The sequence below is a fragment of the Pleurodeles waltl genome, chromosome 10 (genome assembly GCF_031143425.1).
Source record: "Pleurodeles waltl isolate 20211129_DDA chromosome 10, aPleWal1.hap1.20221129, whole genome shotgun sequence".
Taxonomy (NCBI): domain Eukaryota; kingdom Metazoa; phylum Chordata; class Amphibia; order Caudata; family Salamandridae; genus Pleurodeles; species Pleurodeles waltl.
The window spans coordinates 366,064,106-366,083,229 of NC_090449.1; positions in this window are offsets into that span (position 1 = coordinate 366,064,106).

Sequence of the window (19,124 nt, forward strand, 5' to 3'; positions counted from 1 at the left end):
CATTTTTATTTTTTAAATGCATCCTGTTTTCTTTAAGGAAAATTGGCTGCATTAAAAAAAAAAAATGATTGCTTTATTGAAAAATCAATCACAGACATGTTGCTGTGCTGACCCCAGCAGGCCACCTCCCTGTGACTGTAGCTATTCACAATGGATCGCAAACTGCAACCTATCTCATAAATATTGATGACGCAGGTCCCTTATGACCCATTTGCAAATTGTAAACAGTGTCTAGGACTCTGCTGTAATTTAGGGAATGCAACTTGCAATTCGCAATCTAAAGCGGATGTACATCTGGCCCTAGGGGACTAGGGCCCACATGTAGCAACCCATTTTGCATTCACAAATGGTGCAAATCGGTAAATTTGTCAATTTCTTTAACACAAAATAGGCTTTCCAGATGTATGAATGCATAAGGCAGTCAATTTTTAGGGAATCTCAATTTTTTGCGTTTTCCTAAAATTGTGACTCCAGTTATAGAATTGCAATATGTGATTCCCTAAATAGGAAATTGCAAGTAGGGGTTTTCTATTTGCAATTCTCTAAGCATATGTAACAAGCATTTCCTAAATTCAAAATGGGCATTTAGAAAATGCTATTACCATTGACTCCAAGTTGATGGTAACCATGTGCAATTATATAAATGCACAAAAAATTCATTTTTTAAAGTGCCATGTAGCACACTTTACATGTACACCTCTTTTTTTTTTAGGTGATTCAAGGGGGGCTTAGGCCCCTAGGCACCCTTGGTTTTGCATTTCCTAATTTGCAATTTTCTATTAGGAAATGCAAAACCATACACCATACACCATAATTCTCCTGGTGGAAACAGATAATTTTCTCTCATAACCAAATCTCCTTCCATACTCAGCTCATCCTTCACCTTAAAATAAGGTCTCAATTTATCAGTGCCTGGTGCTTCTCTGGCCAGCTCTGACATATCACTTTCTTAGCTGTTTCTGGCAAATATGTCTTCCCAGACACACTGTCAACTCCTGCAATGTGCTCCAGCCTTCTCTGTCATCGTCACCCCATCTACCATTCTGTTCACAAGTTCCTCATTATCAAACACTACACACTCCAAGGCAGGCCTTGTTGGGAATCTAGAAAGGCAGTTCTCTTCATCTGCAAAGTGCTTCACTTCAACATTAAACTCATACATTTTAGAGAGTAACTGTACCAACCATGGACTTGCACACCGTAGCTCTTTATCATTAAGTAGATAAACCAAAGGTTTATGATCTGTGTTTATAGTGAACTCCCTTCCCCAGAATTATGTTACAAATTGATCCACCCCACAACCACATGCCAATACCTCTCTCTCAATGTGCTGTAATTCTTTTCAGCCATGGACAAAATTCTGGACGCAAACACCACTGTGCACTCTTTTCCATTCTCCATCTGACTCAACACTGCTTCAATCCCCATATTGCCTGCATCCACTGTTACAATTAATGGAAAGTCATCAAATTAGAGCTGTAGAGCTGGATCCCTGATAATGATGGTCATTGACATGGCAAAAGCTTCACTTTGCTCCTGCTCCTTCTTGAATCTAACCCCATTTCTGAATAGCTTCCTCAAAGGCTTAGTTTGTAATGCAAAGCTCTCAACAAAACTAAAAAAATATTCACATTCACATAGGCCCAAGAATGATCTCTGTTGGTTCTTATCCGCCAGAAAAGAGCAATCACTGATGGCTTTTATGAGATCTTCTTTGGGTGTAATATTTCTTGCGGAAATCTTGTGTCCCTAATACTCCACTTCCTCCAACATTAACTTGCACACCTCCTCCTTTGCTGTAATTCCATGATCTTCCAATGTGCCTAAGACCCTATTAGGTTTTTGCAAATGGGAATACTATGACTCCGAGCAAATCAAAATGTCATCTTGGTAGGTCAATATTCCACCCAAAATCTGAAACATTCGTTTTTGAAAGACCGAGGTGGGATGCGAAGCCAAAAGGCATACGTAGGAAGTGGAATGCACCAAATGGGGCATTTAAAGCTGTCAGGGGGTGTGAACCTTCACTAGGTTCCATTTGAGGATAAGCTGCTCTGAGATCCAAAGTAGAAAAAAAGAATTTGCTCCCCAATTGTGCTGACATCTCCTGAGTTTTTTGACAATGGGAACCACTCAACTTGAACGATGCTTAATGGAAGATTGCAAACTTTGTGCACTACTGGTAAAGCATTGGGTTTTAATATAATTTTGTGCTCAAACCCTCTCACAGCCCCCAGTCTGTCTTCAAAGATGGGTCTATGTTTGTCCAAAACCTCTTTCAACAAAGACACCTCATCTTTTACTTTCTCCACTAATGAATTGAGGTGAGGAGTTCCTGGTCTCAAGACCATTAACAATGTGCCTTGATCTCTGCATTGTAAAATGTTATATCCTTTCTTTGCAACATATACTTTAGTATTGATTGTTTTGTCCTTGTGCTGGATGTTTTCCTGGAAATACCACATCATATCAATCTTTTGTCCACCAAATGCTACTGTGCAGATATCTGATGGACGTAACTTCCTTCCATTCCTGTTGAAATATGTTGTCTGAAACTATTGTTCTGGGTGATTTAGCATTCCACTGTGGCCATCATGTTGACTTCACGAATTTTAATCTCTCACACTGGGTCTCCCATTTTTCCCGCATTGTTATTCTCAGAAAACATACTGATGGGCAATATCTCGCTCAGCAATAGTACCAGATTTTTCAGATGTATACCTTCTTCCACTTTGTTAACTGCTGCTGTCTCACCTTGACTATTTACATAAACCACATTTTGCGTGTTCATGCATGCTCATGCGAAATGACCTTCTTTCCTACACTTCAAATTACTTTGCCTCTTACAGGGTAATTATTTGAAACAAATCCCAATCCGAATTGAATGACCTTTATCACGTTTTCACATTTCAGATTTTTCATTGGTTTTAGCTTTTTGAATTATTGCATTTACATTTTTAGTGATTGATTATCTTACTCTTCTAGTCCTTTAGATGCAGCCACTGATCTTTCGTCTTGCAATTTCTAACATTTCCTGAAGCGTTTGGTTTTTGCAGCACAAAATCGTTCTTGGACCTAGTTGAAACAATTAACCACCAACTGGTCTCTTACATATTGATCAATAGAACCCATAAACTCAGAAGTGGCTGCTAGAATTTTGAGTTCTGCAAGATAACTGTCAATGGTTTCATTTGACAATTGGTTCTGAGTGAAAAACTTGTACCTCTCTACTGTTATTTTAGGATTGTTTTTAAAATGGTGATCCAATCGTTTTACCACTTCAATGAATATATCCCATTCAACTGAAAGTGGAGGAGTAATTTGAGGTTGATGGTCAAAACTCCTTTAACCTTCTGTCCCCAAGCAGTTGTGCAAAAAGGCTTTTCATCTTGTGGCATTGAAGTTCACTCCAATCAATGGCTAAAATATAACTTTCAAATGTTCTGTACCATTCTTGCCATTTAATTCTGGGAGAACCAGGTTCAGGTAAGAATGATACTAGGAAATTAGTGATTTGCATATTTTTTTATATGGAAGGAAGACTAATAGCAGTTAAATAAAAGTGTGCAAAGGTGCACTGGTAATGTATTTGTTAAACATCAACAGCTGCTGTTTCCTCCAATCAGGTAAGTGAGCTTGTAGCCATCAGCAAAACATGAAAGAACAGCCAATCGCATGTGTTGAAGAAAATCCAAAGATAGTCACGCTGAAATTCCACAAGGTGAGTCTTTAACTATTTAGTCATAATATGAATATTGTTGTGCCATGAAAAATACTTCTCAGACCTTTACGAGCGGCTGATAAGATTTGCTTTTACTTTTAACTCTCCAGCACATTATATTTGGGCGCTTCAGTAACTGTTTGCAACATTTGTCTCAAGCTCTTGCTCTAATGTGTGAAAGACAAATTGTTTCATTTGAACTTGTATTGTTTGAAGACAGCAGAGCATGTGTGCTAAACAATGAGGCCTTGTAGCCAAATTGTGTTAAATGGCACATATGAAGGAGGCGTCTCTGATATTATTCAAAGAATGATTTATTCACTATGACAGAAACCAGCACTCTGTGTTCTCAACAGTCCGCTCCAGACCAGCAGTGTAACGGTCAGTCTGGATCTACATGGTGTCACAGTACCATAGCAACAGAATACATGGGATGAAATTCCACAGTCTTTGAACATAAACAAAAGATCACTAGCTCATAACACATTGCTAAGAAGTCCTTACTTTTGTGAGTTCTAAAATATGTTTCAACCTACTAAGGGCAATGAAATTAAGGTTTATCCTTACATTCATTGTTCATAGTATTTTGAGCTGCCCTTGATGGTTCATTTTCAAACTCATTCGACAAAGAAAGGATCCTAGGAATAATGAGTTTAACACAATTAACAGTAAGTGAATCTCAGTTAGTTAAACTCACTCACTATAGAGATCCAAAAGCTGAGCAGTCCAAAAGCAAAAAACTAGGGGGAATAAAGTGGGTCAAACCACCTTCCTTAATCCTACCTACCAATGATGTGCTCCTAGATATTTTTGCTTTTTAAGCTACTGGATTATTAACCTATTGAAGAGTTTGTACATTCTCTGTGTGCTTCAGCCTTTATTCACCTGCTGTTTTCACTTTTATTTTAGCTCTCTATAACCTGAAACTGGCTTGTCACTTAGCAGTCCACCATGCTGTTGGTGTATGTTGTGAACCTGTAACAGTCAGTTCACTGTATGTTAACTATCTATTGTGGAAGTTTAAAATAGACAGTAATCCTCTATTTGCTATTCAAGAGTTAGCAGCACAAATTCAAGATAATAGTGGTTTTTGTAAATGCGACCCAGATTTTAAATGAAGTACACATCTTTTAGTGAATTTGAGAGATATGTTTGTAAAACGCATTTTAAATAAACATCAAATTAGGAACTAGAAAGATGCTGGTAAATTTCCATTCACCATGAACTTTTTCAGAGAGAGGCAGTCCCTCATAAATAGCCCGGCAAGCAGCGCTGCCATAGGGATTACTAGTCCCCTTTCCGTCAGCCTTTGCATTATATGATATGAGACCAAGAGAAACTGGTGGACACGAAAATTAGAGCCAGACCAAACGTTGGCAGCGCCATGTTGCGTAAGCTCTCATTATCCTAATGAGACTACTGGATTTTTGGGCGGCAAGATCGTTCGCAGTGTGGGGGACTAAGTCTAACCCAAGGTGAAGGACCCTTGTCACCCCAAATCCGGATTATGCTCCGGCTAACTAGCAGTACCTCATCTCTCCCGAAGGGAAGAGACAATTGGGCAGCCGAGCGCATGACATCTTAGTACTTCCCAGGGAAGCCGTGGTCACTCAGGTCACAACCAGTTCTCTCATACAAATTACGGTCTCATATATAAATGACAAAGGCAGTTTGAGTTTTAAAGATTAGTTTAAGAAAACAACTGCATTTTAGATAACAAGGCGTGAGCCGCAATAACCAGAACCACACAACACAGTAAGATGGAAATAGTAACGAGGAGAGTGAAACATAAAAATAAGGCTATCATATTGTCACTAAATTATGTTCTCGCTAAGTTATATTTTGAGCACAGCATGTGAAGCTCTAAGCCTGCCTTTCTGGTTTCCCCTGGAGGACATCAACCCTCATACCTGAGCAAAGGCCTGTGATCTGGATCAGCATCTGCAACGGGGCAGTCAGCATCTAGTTGTGAGTTCCTGCTCGGAATCTCCCTCTTACGTGTACCGGGACTAGAAAGTGTTTTTATACTATTGATGTGAACTAACACCCCGATGTTCCTACGTAAGGATGTGTACTGTCTATGAACCATAAAGACTCAACTTCTACAACGTCTATCGGCAATGTACCAGACTGTATCCTTGACGGAAGCGCAGAGTGAGCAAGAATGTATTGTTTGAGAACACAGTGCTGAAGTAAGCTAAACAGTGTGATAGAAGGAAATAAAACAAGACCGTGAAACTGGTTATTGTAAAATAACAGTGCGAGGCTAAATAAAATGTATCTAGAACAAAGTGCACAGAGGCCTAATACGTTAAGCTAACGCGCATAAAGCTACAATAAAAATGGCCACACTACACCCTCCCCTTGTCGGTAGAAAGTGGTTTAAGCCAAAGCTAAAAAAGCCATAAGCTAAAATATAATTAAGACTATATCACATTTCAACAAGTTAAGTCTACACCAAAGCATATTAATCGTCAATTTAAAATGTGAGCATGCAGCAAAAAAAAAAAATGCTGAATTTCAAAATGTCATTTAAAAAAAGTTCAATTTGAAACAGGTGTCATGGAAAGAAGGAGAGTCTCCACTTCGGCAGAGGATAAGACCGGAAAATCCACGCCAAAACTATTAAGGAGCAGGTGTGTTCCAAAGCCCCAGTGTCAACCAAGGCGGCATCCCGTGCAGAGCCTGTAAACGAGTTAATACCAACTTCCTCCAGGAAGGGTATCTCGTAATTAGCTTCTCGAAGCAAATGCAGCCGCAGCGCACATGTCTGGTAATGAGCCCTCATCGGGAACATCAACAGATCAGCATCAACCACTGGGGGGCATTGCTGTGAGAGACAGACATCCAGTGTATGTTCAAAAGAGCACCAATGGCACCGAAACACGGCTGCACACAATCCAAACCGGTCTGAATGACAGAGACCAGTCACACCCCAAATGTTCCAGGAGTGTTGCTCCAAAGTGCTGCATCATGCGTTCACGACACAGCTGCGCTGATGGGAGTGCCCACATTCGTCCTTATTGTGGCGGGACAGCCATTGAGGAAAAACAACAGCAACAGCAAAATGCCGGCTAATAAAGCCAAAGTTATCGGAAATCCCCCAAAAATGCTTCTGAAAATTTAATGAATAGCTGAAGGTATCAAACCGAATATGGAAAAGAAGGTGTGAACGAAACCAACACCAACGGCTTTGAAAAAATGTGCTAATCCAGCCGTGCTGGACGCATTAAATATACGTCCCACGATTTCACCAAAGTGGCTCGGAAAGTTGGTATTTAACATGGACTGTATTTCCGCTTATGACCTTGCCACCTGAAGTGCGTAGGTCTCTCATGCAGATGTAAGGGCCACATGCTTCTGAAACAATAAAGCCTTCAGTCTACTTAACATGTCAAAGTTCACCTTGGAAGTAGCAATGTGAGGCCAGATATCTGCTACCTCCCTAATTTTAGTGGGGGAAACAACACGCTCCTGCAGCAAGTAACGGCCTTAGTGACCGAAACAACATAAACTATTCCGGCCCGCATGCCACAACAGTCTTCACTATTGAGGAGGAAGTAGCTGCCGTTTGAAAGCACCTGGAATGTGCTTTTAATCAAGGGGACTGGAACTCCCATCAGATAGCAAGCCAAGTTCGCAACTGAGGCATTACACGCCCCATGCAAGGACAGCTGCTTACAAATCATCGAATGGCTGACCGAAGTCTCGCATTCACTACCGCTAAGAAAGACTTCTGTCATACCATTGAGACATTTGTATAAGAAGGGAAGCTCCCCCACCTCCTGGATGTAACTATCTCCCAACTTCTCATATCTGCCTACCGGAACATGTTTCAGACAAGAAGTGAACTGTAATGTAGAAATAGGCAGATTAATAACCCCGTGTATTAGCCACTCTGCAGAGGGAATCTCAGCCACGGTAAAAGGCAATCTTTCTGACTTCTCAATATTGAGCATGACATAAGTCGCCTCCTTCTTAGCCATTAGTTGTTGTTGTCACGTTAAATTAAAGGAAAATAACATTTCCCAGGCACTGATGTGTTGCCATGGAACGTGACCTGCCTTCAATGTTTGAAGTGTCCAAACCAACTGCATAATGGACCTGGTCTGACTCTATCCATGATATAAAAAAGACATATCAGATCGTATAATGTCTATAGCAGAAGAAACAATGTTGTTAATTGTATATATCCGGTCGGAAAAAGTGTGAATTCCATTATCCACAACAGCTAATGCCTCTTTCAGATTTTCTTGATCTATCTGCCTTAACCGGGCTGCAGCCTCTTGTTGGGAAAGTTTCCATATCTCATTGTATACTTCATACAAGAAACGCTTCCTACGCAGTGTCTTCGGGCCTGACAAAAAATCCTGTAAGTCAGTGTTATTAGACAGGAGAGTGAGATGTGTCTTAACTGCATCTAACGAGGATGATTTTAACCATTGTTGGCACAATTTCCCCACACTATATGTAGTAATTATGTCAGCATGTTCTGGTGATATATAGCGAGGGTCTGACCTACTCGTCCGGAAACCCCCCGAGGAGGTGACAAAACGCTGATGACACTCGTTGGTGTCTATGGGCCACAATAACCACCCACCTGGACGTGTCAATGAAGTGTTAAATGTACCGTTCTGGACCCATTCTGTAAGCTCACTAAAAGTGGCATTGACGTATTTCTGCCAGTTATAAAATTTTGCAGGGACAGGTATATCAGGCATGTTCACTTCTCTGATCGTGGCTAAGCCTAAACAGCTTGTCTGTTGTACTGTTTCATTCCAAAAAACAATTTGGACAGGAATGAGAAATGCTCTAAACAATGTTTCTCTACCCCTAGTTTGCCAATGTTTTGTTCCCCAAACACTTTTCAAATCAATATTTTTTGACCAATATTCATAACCTTCAATTGACAGTCGGGAAACAAAGGAATCCGAATATATGAATTTCGTATTAGTCAACAACATTTGTTTATCTTGAGATGGCGTTAACCGAAAATAATATGACTTAGCACTCATTTGATGATGCCCAGAAAAATACGTAAATTTATCAAAATAAGTTTTGGAACTCCCTTGTGGGGGAGTTGGGCAATGTTCCCATTGTGTACAGTCAAATATTGATTTTGGACTACTTGCTTTGTGGATGAAATGGTGTCCATAATAATTATAGCAAAACATGTCACCATAATTGTCTTTAAACTGGTAAATATCTTCATTTTCATAAACAGTATAATATTGCAATTCTGTCATCATTGAATCCACTGTTTTCACATCCCAATCATCAGACACAATGCCTGGTATTACTATATCATTCATAGATAACTTTAGGACATACGGTATTTGAATTATCTCAGTGGGACCGTATCTATCAAACATCACTTTATCCCACACAATCCCATCCAGAATTGGTATTGCAGAAATGTTCACAAAAGACAAGTCTCTTTGGACCCTATGTGATGAAAAATGTGGTTTCAACACCTCCTCCACCTGTTCAACCGCTGCTCTCTCAGGAAGAAAATGACCATGTATCAACAGAAAAAAGGTAATTACAAACCCAATCCAAAGAAATTTTTTTAGCATAGTCATTAAGAGCCACAGATAATTCCATGGAAAAACAAAATACGTATCTTGAACCCAACACATCCGCTTAAGTGGACCTGACAGGTCAGTAGTTGATGAGGCAAACGAGTCCGATATATCATCGTTGTCGTTGGCCAAGTGACCAGAGGCAGTTTGTATAAAAGACATCGCCGCATCCAACGGAGGAGTTGGTGTCTCGCGCGGTGGAGCAGTATAGATAGCACCAACCGTCACATCAGTAGTCATGATGACTTGATCAAAGGTGTCTAAGTTATTTGTTGACAGTGGAACTAATGCGAGATCATCATCCACCCTCCCCATGCTCGGAGAGGCAACAGTGTTGGTATAGATAGCTTGAAGCGGAACATCTTCCCCAGTAGTGAGAGGGATTCGGGAACTACTGGACGTTCCTCCTGGTCTGCTGTGTAGAATCGGCCACATGTTGTAACTTGACATTGTCAATGGAAACAAAGCGATTTTCTTTGGCACCTGGCAACGGCGGTAAAATAACAGTTCTCGTTCCGTGTATCCCCAACACAGGGACTGGTGCTCGATACGAAGGGCCAAATTCTTTCTTCACTGCAACCTTTTCAAGCACAAGATCCCCAACTCTGGGAATCCAGCCAGTAGGTGTTACTGGCACATCCTTAATTCCTGTGGAGGCGGCACTGTTAGAAGAGTTATCTTCACGGAACTGCTGTAATTCCTGCAAAACAGTGACATGATCATTTATGTCAAAAGGCGTTTCTGCTGCCCCCACACCAGGACCATCAAGATCCGGAACAAACATTTGTGTTCCGAACAGGCACTCATATGAATTACGACCCCCCCAGGGACCTTCTAGGCAGGTTATTGAGTGCTCTCTGAACTCCATACAGGTGGGTTAGCCAACTACGACCCGTACCTAAGACCCTGGCTGTTAAGGATTGCTTAAAATCGCGGTTTAACCGCTCCACGACAGAATTTCCCTCGGGATGAAATGGAGACGAGTACTGGAGCTGGACCCCCAACGAAGCCATGGCGTCCCTGAATGCCCTTGAGGCAGAAGCAGGGCCCTGGTCCGAATGGAATGCCGCAACTGCATATGTACCGACAAAGACTCGCAAATCTTTAATAACAGTCCGAGCGTCAGCCGAGCGCTGTGGCCACACCCACACAAATCTGGAGCAAGAATCAACAGCGACTAGTATATATTTATATGCACTATCTGGTGTAAGTGGACCACAATGATCCAAGTACACACGTTGTAATGGTCTGTTGGATATTAAGAGGGGTGTCTGCGGCGGGCGTTCAGCTGTTGAAACTTTAATTTGTTGACAGATGTCACAACAAAGGACATACTGCTTAGTCTCTTTATAGAGACCAGGCTACCAGTAACGGGCCTGTAATAGCGAAATTGTAGCGGCCACGCCAGCATGTGCAGATGCCACTCCCTCATGCGCTGCTTTAATCAATTTTGGTCTTACAGCTTTATTTGGGATGTCGCGTACGCCCACGCTTGGAATTTTAACTTCAGCGTTCAGCATACTTCCCATGAAATATTGGTATTTATTAGGAAATCCTTTAGGATAAGGCGTGTTATCAACCATAGCTTTTATGGCAGCCATAATTTCTGTGTCTGGTTTGGTACTCGAACGAGTCACTGCAGCTACAGTGGCAACTGCCACTGCCGACTTTGCGGCTTCATCAGCCAAAGTATTTCCAGCAACATGTATTCCAACGCGCTGGTGTCCAAGTGTATGTACAACATGGACTTTCGGTAGCGTCTCTTTATAGTCTGCTACCTTCCCCCACAGTAGTCTGTGTTTTATGGTGTTGCCTTTTGAATCTCTGAACCCATTTAAGCGCCAGTAATGAAGGTATTCGTTAAAAGACTGGACGCAATAATACGAATCACAAACAATCAGTGTGAACTGCATCGGTTCCGTATGTTCTAGTGCGATTAGTAGAGCTTTTAGCTCAGCCAACTGTGCTGTACAATCCCCTGAGGTCTGCGTATATGTATGTTGGGGGCAGAATTTTTCCCCCTCCATATAGCCACTCACTACCACACATGCAGCAGAATATTGGTGTTTTGTTCCAATTGCTGGTTGCGCAGAGCCATCGGTGTACATGACTACTGATATTGATCAATAGGCAACGTGTCAGCGGGAACTGGATATTCAACTTCATATTGGGTCAAAAATGCAGTCTACATCAGTGGCTGTCAAGGACGTGGCCCATTGTATCCATCTTGGATGTAGTGCTTTTGCATTCGGGACGCTAGCTTTTGTAACAGCCTAGAGGGCCGGAATAGGAGAAACGACAATAATGCGTTTTCCCTGGGCAAGAGGGCTTTTTTTTAATAACAGCCATCTGTACAGCAGTTAGTATTCTCTCCGTGGAGCAAATCGTTGTTCAGCAGCAGAATACAAGTGTGACTTGTATCCAATCGGGACTGTCTCACCTTAATTAAATGTGACATAAGTAAACCCAATGGCCCCAGCTATCGCCCTGATGACCAAATGCGTCTTATTGTCCCCTGTATGAAGATGTTTCGCTGCCAGCATATCTGCTTGTAACTCCCGAAGAGTATGTGTATGTTCAATCGTCCAGAATTTGCTCAAAAAATCAGGACGTATTAATTCATATAACGGTTTCATGCGTGCAGCATAATCAGGAATGTATGTTCTGCCAAAATTGAGAAAGCCAACAACGATTGGAGTTTCTTAATCGTATTTGGTGGTTGCAACTGTGCACACTTTTCTAAGAATTGTGGCACTAGGCTCTTACCTTCATTCGACAGCTCATATCCCAGGAATATGACGCTGAGAAAGGCAATTTTCTATTTTTTAAAGTTAAATTTGTAGCCAACTTCAGCAAACCCTACAACAATGCGGGCTACCCGTCTTAAATGTTGTAGTAACTCATCATCCGTGAGATATATATCATCCACATATGACAACGCTTCAGGGTCCAACCCGTGTAAAATTTCAGTCACACGAGCTGCAAACAGTCCCGGGCTGTTCTTATACCCCTGAGGCAAACGACAGAACTTTTTCTGGGAGCCTAACGCGATAAAGCTTGTTACATCCCTGCTTTCTGGTGCAATATTTTGGCAGAAGAATCCATTCGAGATATCCAAAGTAGTTTTATATTTTTTCCGCACTATGTTGTTCATCAGTGCAGCGCTATGTGATTTCTGTATAGCATATGTACGTGTATATCCGTTCAAATGTCTGTAGTCCAAGACTATTCTATATGAATGGTCTGGCTTAGCTACAGGGAATAAGGGATTATTCATCAGTGAGACACAGGGTTCAACTACTCCCTGGTATTCTAATTGTGTAAGTATTTCCCTCACCGGTGCCCTTGCTTCATGTTTTATGGGATACTGCGGTTGTGGCTGAGGTTCACCTTTAATGGGAATTACATGATATGGAGAATCCCTGTCCCACCCTACGTGATTTCTATATAAGGCAGGTGCTTGTGCCAGAGCCCATTTGATGCAAAAGGACTCTGCGAGTTCCCCTGGAAAAAGGGGTGAGAAGGAAGGTCCAATAACCTCCTCCCCTACTGGGCAGGTGCGTACAAAATCAGGCTACCAATCCTGTTCAGCCAGCAAAATGTCATATATCTTTACTACACGATCCCAAAAGATTGCGTGTATAGTCAGTTCAATGTCTCCTTCCAATTGTAAAGTCACTGCATACACCCTATCGGGTTCGTAGACACACCTGTCTGCTGATTCTACTTGTATGAAGTCATCAGTTGCTTTCACCTCCAGATGCTCTAGAAGATCCCGGCGAACTATTGTGACCTCTGCCGCGCTGTCTAGCAGTGCTAGTGCCCATGTCTTGTTCTTCAAGAGAACTCTCTTCCTGAGTGGCATGTCTAACTGAGACTGCCGCCACCTTTTTCTTTTTAAACTGTTGTTTTGGTTGTATCGGTTTCTCTTCCTTCTTGACAGAAACCTCCGAAGAGCGTTGTGATTCCTGTCTCGGTTTCACGTACTCTGTTCACCTCTTTCATTTCTCTTTTCCGATGAGTCCTGAAAGGAACAAGATTGGTTTGTATCAGTATATTGATATCTATCAGGCGTTTTTATATTACCTCTATTTCTGAGATTATATCTATTCTGCGGGGTCTCCGTACGCAGAGATTCTCCCCTTTCTTTTTTAGGTGTTTGTTGTGTTTTCTCCCAGCGCTTCTTATTACCCTCAGGTTGCTGTTTAGTATTTTCTTTACTAATTTTCCCCTGAAATTTAGGTTTCTGTGGTCTGGCCCCTACGCTATTTCGACCAATACTGGAATATGTTTCCGCTATTATTTTAGGCAGTTTCCGCTCCTGATCTTGTTGCGGGACGTCACGAAGACGCATGCGCACCGCAAGTGCAACTGCTTCTCCTTTAAGATTACTTAGGATTATAGAAGAGACTGTGGCAAAGCTGCCTATCAGTTGCATTCCCAAATCTAAAGCCGGGGCTGCCCCATATTCATCCTGAATTTGTTTAAGCACTTCCGGTAGATTAGCCAATGTCGGTGTACCGTGTGCCGTTGTATAGAGCGCAGCAAACACCGTGCCCCATGTATTACAATGTTCCACCGTGGGAACCATCCCAAAGTGTAAACACATAGTTAGTATTCTATGTTTATCCTGAGGTCCCGTATGGGGAAATACCGCCTCCAGCGTATTAATTTTCTGGGCCAGCCAAAATGGAGTCTCCTCCCGTTTCGCTGGCACTTTACCCATAATAGAGTGGACAGTCACTGGGTTTATACCTGGTACTACTGCGTGTGGTTGTGCTGGAGCAGCACGCGCTGGGTTTGTATTTAGTGTCTGCATCACAAATTGTACTAAACATCTATATGTAGCCGTTAGGTCTGTATACAAGCGTCCAACCTCAACCACCGCCATATTTGCTACCGCAGGATGTGGTGTAAATGTGGCCAGTAAAGGCCATGTAGGACCATCATTGCTAAGTGGACCTAACCTTACTGGAAAAATGGCATGTGGTAGGGCGCCATCAAGCCAATTATTATGTTCTTGATAAGATAGAGGTATCTCCAAGTATGCGTACGCCCTGTACTGCCCAGGCGCGTTCGCAACTGTATATGTGTGAAATGTATTTGTGTTTCCATCAACTGCTGGAAATGTGACCCAAGAGTAAAAAAGTTCTGTTCTATAGGTTGCGTGGGTGGCCACCACAAACGTGACTGGACCACCCTGGATCGTAAGACCATTTACTAGCAAATGTGCTGTGAGCGGTTGTCTCATATTAAGAGCTATTTGTATGACCTGGGGATTTGCCATTGTTATAACAGTGATAGTTCAGAGAAGGCACACCAAGACGGGGTTTTTCCTTTTAAGGTTCAAGCTTGAACAACCATCCACTGTAAATAGGATTACCTATGTCACGGAGGTGGAAATCCTCAGTGCCACGGACGTCTCCGCTAAAGGAACTAAGGGATCATTATATGATATGAGACCAAGAGAAACTGGTGGACCCGAAAATTAGAGCCAGACCAAATGTTGGCGGCGCCATGTCACGTAGGCTCTCATTATCCTAATGAGACGAATGGATTTTTGGGTGGCAAGATCGTTCGCAGTGTGGGGGACTAAGTCTAACCCACGGTGAAGGACCCTTGTCACTCCAAATCCGGATTATGCTCCGGCTAACTAGCAGTACCTCATCTCTCCTGAAGGGAAGAGACAATTGGGCAGCCGAGCGCATGACATCTTAGTACTTCCCAGGGAAGCCGTGGTCACTCAGGTCACAACCAGTTCTCTCATACAAATTACGGTCTCATATATGAATGGCAAAGGCAGTTTGAGTTTTAAAGATTTGTTTAATAAAATGACTGCTTTTTAGATAACAAGGCGTGAGCCGCAATAACCAGAACCATACAACACAGTAAGATGGAAATAGTAATGAGGAGAGTGAAACATAAAAATAAGGCTATCATATTGTCACTAAATTATGTTCTCTCTAAGTTATATTTTGAGCACAGCATGTGAAACTCCAAGCCTGCCTTTCTGGTTTCCCCGGGAGGACATCAACCCTCATACTTGAGCAAAGGCCTGTGATCTGGATCAGCATCTGCAACAGGGCAGTCAGCATCTAGTTGTGGGTTCCTGGTCGGAATCTCCCTCTTACTTGTACCGGGACTGTTTTTATACTATTTATGTGAACTAACACCCCGATGTTCCTACGTAAGGATGTGTACTGTCTATGAACCATAAAGACTAAACTTCTACCACGTCTATCGGCAATGTACCAGACTGTATCCTTGACTGAAGCACAGAGTGAGCAAGAATGTATTGTTTGAGAACACAGTGCTGAAGTAAGCTAAACAGTGTGATAGAAGGAAATAAAACAGGACCGTGAAACTGGTTATTGTAAAATAACAGTGCGAGGCTAAATAAAATGCATCTAGAACAAAGTGCACAGAGGCCTAATACGTTAAGCTAACGCATATAAAGCTACAATAAAAATGGCCACACAACAGGGGGACGGCGGGCAGAAATGCTGTTTCCACCCGCCACCCCAGCAGGAGACACGTAATGGGACTGGTGAACGGAAAACCAGAGTGGTGGTTTTCCAGCCTAATGTGTTTGGGGGTGCTTTTGCCACCCGCCAAACATAATGAGGCTCAAAGTGAGCAGGGGTGTCCACAAATTAACGTTCAACTTAAATAAGACTACTGGAACCCCATCAGGGGTAGGGGCCTTATTGCTTCAAGTACAACCAATGACATCATTGACTTCCTCTAGTTAAAACTGAAGGTTAGAAGAACCTGAGACAAAACAGGTCCCTTTCCTCCCAGCCACAGATGTCATGGATTGATATATGCCTATTAAATGGGTCACCCACATATCCAGGGCTATAAAATCATAAATAGCAGGGGAATCATTTCTAGAATAAAGGACAGTTGACATTACCATGAACTTGGAGCTTCAGTTCACGTGACATGCTTCTACCCGATCTTCCCAGGTTTTCCGATGCAAAGCTTCCTTCCTATTTTAAATGGCTGCTTTATAAATCTGTCTACATTCTGTCGCTCTAGCTGAAACTCTAGGGTTAGAATGAAGGGAGTGAACCAAATAACAATGAGCAGTTGAACAGTCCTGATCAAACCGACCAGCGAAGGCCCTCTGTGACTGTACGATGAAACAACGACTGCAAAAAAAACTACTGCCTTAACAACGAGGTCGGAACACCGACCTCGTTGCTACTACTAATGATTTTACCACGAATGCCTTAACAACGATATTTTGTTGTAAAGGCATTCCTGATAAAATCATTAGCAATAGGCACCATTCACCCTACATCCCTCACCCCACCCCCCCAACCCCACCCCAAAACCTAAAACCCCCCACCCACTCCCCAAAACCAAAAACGCCCCACCCCCCAAACCCACCCCAAAACCTAAAACCCCCTGACCCCCCACCCACTCCCCAAAACCAAAAACGCCCCACCCCCCCAACCCCACCCTAAAACCTAAAACCCCCTGACCCCCCACCCACTCCCCAAAACCAAAAACGTCCCACCCCCCAACCCCACCCTAAAACCCCCTGACCCCCCACCCACTCCCCAAAACCAAAAACGCCCCACCCCCCCAACCCCACCCCACCCCAAAACCTAAAACCCCCTGCCCCCCCCACCCCCTCCCCAAAACCTAAACCCACACTTACCTTCGCCAAGTCCCTTCTTTGTACCTTAACCACGCATGTTCGTTGTTCAGAACATACGTAGTTAAGGCACAAAAAAACGAAGTCGTGGTTAAAAAAAGCGTTGTTGTGCTTTCGTTAACCACGACCTTCAGAAAAAAAAAGTCGTAAAAAAGGATGTTTCCCCCCTCTGTCACCAACCCCGATAAGTAAACATAGCGTTTACTCTAGACAATTATTACTCTCCACTGTTTTTGTAATTCATCATTTCTGACTGGAGATTTATACCTAAGTGTAGAATTTAATGTGTCATCAAGGGCCAGATGTATCAAGCCTTTTTTGATTCGCAAATGGTGCGAATGCCCATTTGCGAATGCAAAAATGCCTTTCAGTATTTATGAAAGGCATTCACAACGTAAATTTAAGGAATTCGCTAAAATAGCGATTCCTTAAATTTGAGAGCCTGTTTAGAGAATCGCAAATTGCAATTCTCTAAATAAGAAATCGCAAATAAGGAATCCTTATTTGCGATTTCTAAACCACATGTAACAAGAAATTCCTTAATGCGAATTGGACATTAATGAATCGCCATTACCACCAAGTTGAACTTGGTGATAACCGTGTGCAAATTATAAAAATGCATTAAAAATGCATATTTAAAATTGACATGTAACGCACACATGCCCCTTAAAAAACTGCTTGGGGTGCAGCAGAGGGGGCCTTAGGCCCCCAGCACCCTTGGGTTTGCATTTCCCAAATTTGCGAATTCCAGTTAGGAATTCGCAATTTGGGAAATGCAAAGTATTCACAAATATGGGCCTACAGGCCCATGTGTGCGAATGGGGCCGGTATCGCAATTTGCGATTCGGTAATAGCATTTGCGATTTTTAAGAAATCGCTATCACCGAATCGCAAATATGATACAATGCATTTTGTGAATCAGACATAGCGATTTCTTAAAAATCGCTATTTCCGAATCGCAAATGCCTTTTTTGTTACATCTGGCCCCAAATGAAGTGGTAGAGTTACCTATGATTTCAATGCATTTCAATTCACAGCAGCCTTCCATAAGTGATTGTAAATTTGTCTTCTTCTTATTATTATTATTATTATTGTTACTACTACTACTACTACTAATACTACTACTACAACTACTACTGCTACCACTAACACTACTACTACTACTAATAATGATAATAATGATAATAATAATAATGTTGTCGTTGTAAAAAAAAGATTGTTGTTTGAGGAGAATGAGGACCAACAATAAAACATAATTACAATCCTTGTCAGGTTAAACCAAAAAAAGTCAATAAATGAACCTGTGCTAAATGCTCTGGTCCCTTTGCACAAAAGCACTGAGGGTTAACTCCGAGGCAATGTGTAAAGTAGTTTTCCAGTACTCAAAAAGTGATAAGATGAAAGTACAACACAAGAATAATCTCAAACCAACTTAGAAAACTAGAATAGATTTTAATAAATACAATGGCACTAAAACAACACAAATTCAAATGGTAGAACCAGAGTTATGAGTTTTTAAAGTTTGAGGTTAAACAATAGCACCAAATGGCACAAAGTGCCAATTGCAGGTATCTAGTTGCTCCAGACTGGGACAAAGTCACAAGTTCAGGCATACCGCATTGTGGGATAGGCTTCGTATGGGACCAGGTTTGGCCCACTGGAAGTTGTACCTTCTGTCCTCGGTGTGTGGGCTGCGTGGTGCTTTGATGCAAGAGTCTGCATTGGTCTGCACACTCTGGGGCATATTTACAAGCCCCGTCCATCAACAGAGCATCAAATTCTGCAGCACACATAGAAGGTTTCCCTTACTGCACAAATACAATCTCTCCCTTAACACAGCCATCATTACACCATGATGCAAGGGTGGCTGCGTTGGTGCTCAGCAGCAAATTTAGGTCTGGCGCAGGGGGAAACACAGGGGTGCGCGATATTCTAATAAATACGGTGCATCCCTGCATTTTGAAAATGACAGAGTTCACGCTCCGTCATTTTCCAGTAAATCTGGGCCTAAGTTTGATGAATGTTATCTCCACCTAGAAAAATACTTAATTAACTATTTTTCAATAGTTAAATAACATCGAATTTAATGGTAAAGTCAAACTTTTACCATTTCTGAAAAGGTACTTTTAAAAAGTTGCCCGTATTTGCTAAAGCC